This window comes from Spea bombifrons, chromosome 1 (genome assembly GCF_027358695.1).
Source record: "Spea bombifrons isolate aSpeBom1 chromosome 1, aSpeBom1.2.pri, whole genome shotgun sequence".
NCBI lineage: Eukaryota > Metazoa > Chordata > Amphibia > Anura > Pelobatidae > Spea > Spea bombifrons.
Genome location: NC_071087.1, coordinates 80171156 through 80181151, shown reverse-complemented (window position 1 = coordinate 80181151; position 9996 = coordinate 80171156).

Below are 9996 nucleotides of genomic sequence, written 5' to 3'. Positions count from 1 at the left end.
AAAGAAAGTGCTGTAAGACACACTGTTCCTTTGAAGTTGTTTCAGAAAAAAATACATCTTTGAAACTAAATTGTCTTCAGATCCTACATGCTTGCTCCACTGAACATATTAATGCTGTAGGTACACTTATGGTTTTTAATACTAACGATTATGGATATCACCCTTTGTACTAGTATTGGTCGTTATATGCAAACCCCATAGCTTAATACCACTGCCTATCCCGCCGATACCTGGAACACTCAGGGTCTGAGCTCCAGGGTTCTAGGCGTGTATAGTCAGATTCTCACTCTTGCAATGCCTGCTTACCTTCTACCTTCTAGGTATTGGGACACCCCTCCTAATTATTGAGTTTAGGTGTTTCAGCCGCACACCTTTGCTAACACGTGTATGGAATCAAACACACAGGCATATAAAGTTAATTATATGTGTATTTTTGCTATATTAATGTTCCTGGAGGGCTAAGCCAAATGCCAAATGATTTAGGTAAACTATAAAAACACTCAGGAGCCGTGGCAACTGGTGTTTTATGTGGATAAGTGCAAGATAATGCCCCTGGGGCATAAAAACCCAAGGGGAATGCATAAAATAGTTGATGTTGAGGTTGGGACTGTATGAAAGGAAAGGGGTTTGGGTGGTATGTGATTAAAAACATGGAAATACATAAAGGGAATCAGCCAGATAAAGGAGGAGAGTATATTTAAAAGAAGAGAAACTACCAAAACCAAAGGACATAGATTTAAATTAGAGGGGCAAATCAGGAAATATTACTTTACAAAGGTTGTGGATGCATGGAATAGCCTTGCAACAGAAGTGGTAGAGGTTAATAGAGTGAAGGAGTTTAAGCATGCGAGGGATAGACATTGTGCATATATATATATATATAGAGAGAGATATATATAAATATATATATATATATATCTATATATATATATATATATATATACACGTCTGCACTCATCGTTCACAAGACACAGGAAGGTACTAAATGACAACCACAAGTGACAATTGATGTAAGGCAGCGTGGCCTACTGGTAGAAGGCACTGGAGGAGGCGGGCTCCAGTCTCAATGAGAGCGTGGGTTCGATTCCCACCGCTGCCATTCACTTTTTAAAATCCCAATAATGCCATTAAGCCCTCCAAAATATTTTGTCAATTTATGTCAATTCAATTTATGCCCTCATACCATGGGGGGGAAATAATGTGCACAAAAAGGCAACAACAACAAAAAAAAACATTGGGTATTTCTAAACAAAACTCAAGACAAACAGTATAATCTATTTAGCAGGTTTTTTTCATTATTTTTAGCAAAAGTGAGAAAAAGTCATATTTTAGCTGTGGTGACTCTCGTGAGAGTAGTCACCACAGCTAAGAGTAGGCCATTTTTAATCTTTTTCAATTTTATATGATTAAAAACGTGTTACACTATATCGTATTTCCCTTGTGCTTTCTACGTTATGAACCAGCGCCATCTACTATATGTTGGAGGTTGGGATCTGAAAAAAGAAAAGAAAAAAAGACAAGCCGATATACTGAGCAGTATTTTAATCTGTGAGTGGAACTACAGAGGGGGAGATTGTGTATTTAAAATCGTATCACACAGTGTGTACGATGTTTGTTTTTTTGTATTTTATAATACCCTGATATTTGAGGAAAAAGAAGAGGAAGATAAATTGTATTCTCAAATGAAGCTCTTCAGGACCATCTAACAGTTTACTTAAGTATCATGTTTTACTTTTGTGATAATACTATTTTGTTATATTCTGTTACAGTTGTATCATAGCGCTCCACCTGTAGAAATGTTGCAGGAACAGTGTGCAATCTGACCTTCAATAGACTGCATTGTGTCAAGCGATTATGCTCAGGAAGGGACACCAACAAGGAGCAAACTAAAGGAATGGGATGCTCTATAACTCTTGAAAAAAAGCAAAACAACTCCTTTCTGACCTTTAGGGTCCACCCTCCACTGAATGCTGTTTAGTACACTTCATAAAGTTATTCCATGGGGTTTACTAAAAAGAAACATATATGCATGGAAAGACATCTCCAAACCACCAAGCATATCTGTTTAGCTCTCCCTTCCCACATTTCACTTGGTCTCCTCTCACATCTCCAACACCAGGGGGCCTCAAATTAAAAGTAAAAAGGTAAATCCTCATAGTTTCAAATATCACATTAAAATGTCACTTAAAAGGAAATGTAAAATGTAATCTTTTCAATAAAATTAATGGATTAGCATCTTTGTGATTTACATTTGCAAATTTTGTTTTTTTTTAAATAAAGCTGTAGTATTTAGTTATATGCTTCAACGTGCTTTGTGACCAATGGAACCTCTCCTGCCAGCTATCATTGTGTCATCATAGTAGAAGTCTCATATGTTACGCTGGCTCTCCACACACACAGAGCGCAAACACTTTTGAAGGACCATCTCAAGACAGCTGGCTACCTGGCAAAATGATCTGCGGAGTGTCGGCTCCCCGGCAAAGAGATCCGCAGAGCGTCAGGTTTCCATCAACAGATTTGAAGACTGTCAACATGTCTATGTATTTCTTGTTGCTATGACATTTTAAGAAAAAAATGCTCTACATTTTAGTACTAGTCAGAGTTAGCCTCTTAGTGCCCAGAGGGAGGGGCAGTTCTTCGAGCCATGGCTTCCCAGAGATTTCCTTCAATAAAACAAGGTTTTTTCTTTCCTCCGTGCTGAAGAATGACTCTTCGTGAGTCCAGAGGCAGCTCCATCTTTAAACTATCCATACAATGTTTACTATTAAATAAAAAGGTTTGTTCTCATAATTGTTGCTGTCTATGAGTAATTCTTTCAAATTACTATCACCTTTAGTTAAAATGGTATTATTCCAAAAAGTCTACAATGCTGTGCTAATGAAACTTATTTTTGGACTACCAATTTGATTTTATGTCATTGAAATTTGGTGTTACTGTGAAATAGACATCAAATGTTTTAGTTATTTATTGTAAAAACACATCTAACTCATTTAACACATCTATTAAAACTAAAGCAAACACAGTCGTTAGCTGAATGTGTTCAATGACAATAGCAAAAGGAACACCTTTGTCACCAACTTTCTGTGTGACACAGATCCAGACGGGTATTTACAATGCCGGCACCCGTACTATTGTTCTTGTCTCGTCTACCGTTTGCCGGAGAACTCGCCGCAAAAGTTCTTCTCCCAGCAAAACAGTACAAGTGGAAAAACCCCAAGTAACGTCCACCAGGGTACCGATGATCCTAACAGTGAGGAGGCTCCAGAATAAGTAGATAAATATGTTTAAATGATAGTTCTTGAGTATGCCAGGTGAAGTTTCTGAAACGGCGCGAATACCACAGAGAATGGGAAAATCGTGTCTGGGGCACGATTCGCTAAATTAGTGAAACCCCCCAAAAAAACAAATGTAGTCAAGCTCAGAATCACAACCAGAGCGGGACGTCAGGCGGGCCAAAGGTCATACACTAGATGGCTAGTCAGATAAACAGGGGTTAAATTCCAGAGCGCGTAGTCAGGCGGACCGGGTCATACACAGGACGGAAACAAATTCGAATCGCTGAGCAAAAGGAAGGTCAGGAACGCCAAGGGTCGGGAACAAAAATGCAACCAACTTGATATCAAAGCGAGGACCACGCCAGGGAATAGTCCATGCGGTTGCCGGGCAGAGTACCACAGCCGCTGCTGGGTAGACCCCAGTCCTAGAAATTGGTAATTAAACCACGGTTCCCAAACGAGCTCCCTCTCTGTAACCATCACCAAGTATTGCCCACCACAAGCTTAATGTACCCTCAAAAGAGCATCCGTAACGACGCTGTTCCAATTGTCGGCAGGCATCGTCGCGGTCCCTAGCTGCCGCACAGTTCCATGAATTTGTGGCTAGGTCCCGGTCAGGCGCATCGAGTGTTTCCTGGCTTGCAGACCCCCCATGGCCGGCTAGTGCATGGGAGTCTGGTTCCAACAGACCAGACGGGGTTTTCCGTTCACCCTGTGCTCCCCAGACAAGGGACTGGGCAAGGAGGTAAGGAGTCTCCCCAGAAATCCAAAAGTGCCCTACTCCCACACTCAAACATAACCCCACGAGTCTTCAGCCTTAAAGGGTTAACTTGACACTTAAGCTTAACATTGGAAGCTTTTAGCTAATTACTAAAAACCATATATTTTTATGTAAGTAACATTCTATAAAGCGTTGTCAACATTTCATGAGGATTTTAAAAAACAAAACAAATTAAAAACAAGATTTTGTCTTTAAAGAGCAAACCTTTGCTAGAGACGGACTCTATGCATTGTTAGTGACTCTCGTGAGAGTAGTCACCACGGCTATGTAGGCGACGTATGTATTTCAGGAATCTGGTAAAGAAGGAAAAGAGATCCCTGGTCTTGTGAGCTTACAGTCTCTTAGGAGGTTCATAAACTATGGTTATGTACAAACTTGACAAGACATCTGCTTACTTTGGTTCTTTTGAGGATTAGTTCCATTTTCTTCATACTTTATTGTACTAGGATTTCTTAGCTCATAAAAAGAACCTTGATCTCACTCTTGCCCAAATAATATATCACCCAGTTACCCACACCCTCTTTTTAAACGCCAAGCAAAGAAAGAAAGTGCTGTAAGACACACTGTTCCTTTGAAGTTGTTTCAGAAAAAAATACATCTTTGAAACTAAATTGTCTTCAGATCCTACATGCTTGCTCCACTGAACATATTAATGCTGTAGGTACACTTATGGTTTTTAATACTAACGATTATGGATATCACCCTTTGTACTAGTATTGGTCGTTATATGCAAACCCCATAGCTTAATACCACTGCCTATCCCGCCGATACCTGGAACACTCAGGGTCTGAGCTCCAGGGTTCTAGGCGTGTATAGTCAGATTCTCACTCTTGCAATGCCTGCTTACCTTCTACCTTCTAGGTATTGGGACACCCCTCCTAATTATTGAGTTTAGGTGTTTCAGCCGCACACCTTTGCTAACACGTGTATGGAATCAAACACACAGGCATATAAAGTTAATTATATGTGTATTTTTGCTATATTAATGTTCCTGGAGGGCTAAGCCAAATGCCAAATGATTTAGGTAAACTATAAAAACACTCAGGAGCCGTGGCAACTGGTGTTTTATGTGGATAAGTGCAAGATAATGCCCCTGGGGCATAAAAACCCAAGGGGAATGCATAAAATAGTTGATGTTGAGGTTGGGACTGTATGAAAGGAAAGGGGTTTGGGTGGTATGTGATTAAAAACATGGAAATACATAAAGGGAATCAGCCAGATAAAGGAGGAGAGTATATTTAAAAGAAGAGAAACTACCAAAACCAAAGGACATAGATTTAAATTAGAGGGGCAAATCAGGAAATATTACTTTACAAAGGTTGTGGATGCATGGAATAGCCTTGCAACAGAAGTGGTAGAGGTTAATAGAGTGAAGGAGTTTAAGCATGCGAGGGATAGACATTGTGCATATATATATATATATATATAGAGAGAGATATATAAATATATATATATATATATATATCTCTCTCTCTGTCTATACATATATATATATATATACACGTCTGCACTCATCGTTCACAAGACACAGGAAGGTACTAAATGACAACCACAAGTGACAGTTGATGTAAGGCAGCGTGGCCTACTGGTAGAAGGCACTGGAGGAGGCGGGCTCCAGTCTCAATGAGAGCGTGGGTTCGATTCCCACCGCTGCCATTCACTTTTTAAAATCCCAATAATGCCATTAAGCCCTCCAAAATGTTTTGTCAATTTATGTCAATTCAATTTATGCCCTCATACCATGGGGGGGAAATAATGTGCACAAAAAGGCAACAACAACAAAAAAAAACATTGGGTATTTCTAAACAAAACTCAAGACAAACAGTATAATCTATTTAGCAGGTTTTTTTTCATTATTTTTAGCAAAAGTGAGAAAAAGTCATATTTTAGCTGTGGTGACTCTCGTGAGAGTAGTCACCACAGCTAAGAGTAGGCCTTTTTTAATCTTTTTCAATTTTATATGATTAAAAACGTGTTACACTATATCGTATTTCCCTTGTGCTTTCTACGGTATGAACCAGCGCCATCTACTATATGTTGGAGGTTGGGATCTGAAAAAAGAAAAGAAAAAAAGACAAGCCGATATACTGAGCAGTATTTTAATCTGTGAGTGGAACTACAGAGGGGGAGATTGTGTATTTAAAATCGTATCACACAGTGTGTACGATGTTTGTTTTTTTCTATTTTATAATACCCTGATATTTGAGGAAAAAGAAGAGGAAGATAAATTGTATTCTCAAATGAAGCTCTTCAGGACCATCTAACAGTTTACTTAAGTATCATGTTTTACTTTTGTGATAATACTATTTTGTTATATTCTGTTACAATTGTATCATAGCGCTCCACCTGTAGAAATGTTGCAGGAACAGTGTGCAATCTGACCTTCAATAGACTGCATTGTGTCAAGCGATTATGCTCAGGAAGGGACACCAACAAGGAGCAAACTAAAGGAATGGGATGCTCTATAACTCTTGAAAAAAAGCAAAACAACTCCTTTCTGACCTTTAGGGTCCACCCTCCATTGAATGCTGTTTAGTACACTTCATAAAGTTATTCCATGGGGTTTACTAAAAAGAAACATATATGCATGGAAAGACATCTCCAAACCACCAAGCATATCTGTTTAGCTCTCCCTTCCCACATTTCACTTGGTCTCCTCTCACATCTCCAACACCAGGGGGCCTCAAATTAAAAGTAAAAAGGTAAATCCTCATAGTTTCAAATATCACATTAAAATGTCACTTAAAAGGAAATGTAAAATGTAATCTTTTCAATAAAATTAATGGATTAGCATCTTTGTGATTTACATTTGCAAATTTTGTTTTTTTTTTTAAATAAAGCTGTAGTATTTAGTTATATGCTTCAACGTGCTTTGTGACCAATGGAACCTCTCCTGCCAGCTATCATTGTGTCATCATAGTAGAAGTCTCATATGTTACGCTGGCTCTCCACACACACAGAGCGCAAACACTTTTGAAGGACCATCTCAAGACAGCTGGCTACCTGGCAAAATGATCTGCGGAGTGTCGGCTCCCCGGCAAAGAGATCCGCAGAGCGTCAGGTTTCCATCAACAGATTTGAAGACTGTCGACATGTCTATGTATTTCTTGTTGCTATGACATTTTAAGAAAAAAATGCTCTACATTTTAGTACTAGTCAGAGTTAGCCTCTTAGTGCCCAGAGGGAGGGGCAGTTCTTCGAGCCATGGCTTCCCAGAGATTTCCTTCAATAAAACAAGTTTTTTTCTTTCCTCCGTGCTGAAGAATGACTCTTCGTGAGTCCAGAGGCAGCTCCATCTTTAAACTATCCATACAATGTTTACTATTAAATAAAAAGGTTTGTTCTCATAATTGTTGCTGTCTATGAGTAATTCTTTCAAATTACTATCACCTTTAGTTAAAATGGTATTATTCCAAAAAGTCTACAATGCTGTGCTAATGAAACTTATTTTTGGACTACCAATTTGATTTTATGTCATTGAAATTTGGTGTTACTGTGAAATAGACATCAAATGTTTTAGTTATTTATTGTAAAAACACATCTAACTCATTTAACACATCTATTAAAACTAAAGCAAACACAGTCGTTAGCTGAATGTGTTCAATGACAATAGCAAAAGGAACACCTTTGTCACCAACTTTCTGTGTGACACAGATCCAGACGGGTATTTACAATGCCGGCACCCGTACTATTGTTCTTGTCTCGTCTACCGTTTGCCGGAGAACTCGCCGCAAAAGTTCTTCTCCCAGCAAAACAGTACAAGTGGAAAAACCCCAAGTAACGTCCACCAGGGTACCGATGATCCTAACAGTGAGGAGGCTCCAGAATAAGTAGATAAATATGTTTAAATGATAGTTCTTGAGTATGCCAGGTGAAGTTTCTGAAACGGCGCGAATACCACAGAGAATGGGAAAATCGTGTCTGGGGCACGATTCGCTAAATTAGTGAAACCCCCCAAAAAAACAAATGTAGTCAAGCTCAGAATCACAACCAGAGCGGGACGTCAGGCGGGCCAAAGGTCATACACTAGATGGCTAGTCAGATAAACAGGGGTTAAATTCCAGAGCGTGTAGTCAGGCGGACCGGGTCATACACAGGACGGAAACAAATTCGAATCGCTGAGCAAAAGGAAGGTCAGGAACGCCAAGGGTCGGGAACAAAAATGCAACCAACTTGATATCAAAGCGAGGACCACGCCAGGGAATAGTCCATGCGGTTGCCGGGCAGAGTACCACAGCCGCTGCTGGGTAGACCCCAGTCCTAGAAATTGGTAATTAAACCACGGTTCCCAAACGAGCTCCCTCTCTGTAACCATCACCAAGTATTGCCCACCACAAGCTTAATGTACCCTCAAAAGAGCATCCGTAACGACGCTGTTCCAATTGTCGGCAGGCATCGTCGCGGTCCCTAGCTGCCGCACAGTTCCATGAATTTGTGGCTAGGTCCCGGTCAGGCGCATCGAGTGTTTCCTGGCTTGCAGACCCCCCATGGCCGGCTAGTGCATGGGAGTCTGGTTCCAACAGACCAGACGGGGTTTTCCGTTCACCCTGTGCTCCCCAGACAAGGGACTGGGCAAGCAGGTAAGGAGTCTCCCCAGAAATCCAAAAGTGCCCTACTCCCACACTCAAACATAACCCCACGAGTCTTCAGCCTTAAAGGGTTAACTTGACACTTAAGCTTAACATTGGAAGCTTTTAGCTAATTACTAAAAACCATATATTTTTATGTAAGTAACATTCTATAAAGCGTTGTCAACATTTCATGAGGATTTTAAAAAACAAAACTAAAAGATTTTGTCTTTAAAGAGCAAACCTTTGCTAGAGACGGACTCTATGCATTGTTAGTGACTCTCGTGAGAGTAGTCACCACGGCTATGTAGGCGACGTATGTATTTCAGGAATCTGGTAAAGAAGGAAAAGAGATCCCTGGTCTTGTGAGCTTACAGTCTCTTAGGAGGTTCATAAACTATGGTTATGTACAAACTTGACAAGACATCTGCTTACTTTGGTTCTTTTGAGGATTAGTTCCATTTTCTTCATACTTTATTGTACTAGGATTTCTTAGCTCATAAAAAGAACCTTGATCTCACTCTTGCCCAAATAATATATCACCCAGTTACCCACACCCTCTTTTTAAACGCCAAGCAAAGAAAGAAAGTGCTGTAAGACACACTGTTCCTTTGAAGTTGTTTCAGAAAAAAATACATCTTTGAAACTAAATTGTCTTCAGATCCTACATGCTTGCTCCACTGAACATATTAATGCTGTAGGTACACTTATGGTTTTTAATACTAACGATTATGGATATCACCCTTTGTACTAGTATTGGTCGTTATATGCAAACCCCATAGCTTAATACCACTGCCTATCCCGCCGATACCTGGAACACTCAGGGTCTGAGCTCCAGGGTTCTAGGCGTGTATAGTCAGATTCTCACTCTTGCAATGCCTGCTTACCTTCTACCTTCTAGGTATTGGGACACCCCTCCTAATTATTGAGTTTAGGTGTTTCAGCCGCACACCTTTGCTAACACGTGTATGGAATCAAACACACAGGCATATAAAGTTAATTATATGTGTATTTTTGCTATATTAATGTTCCTGGAGGGCTAAGCCAAATGCCAAATGATTTAGGTAAACTATAAAAACACTCAGGAGCCGTGGCAACTGGTGTTTTATGTGGATAAGTGCAAGATAATGCCCCTGGGGCATAAAAACCCAAGGGGAATGCATAAAATAGTTGATGTTGAGGTTGGGACTGTATGAAAGGAAAGGGGTTTGGGTGGTATGTGATTAAAAACATGGAAATACATGAAGGGAATCAGCCAGATAAAGGAGGAGAGTATATTTAAAAGAAGAGAAACTACCAAAACCAAAGGACATAGATTTAAATTAGAGGGGCAAATCAGGAAATATTACTTTACAAAGGTTGTGGATGCATG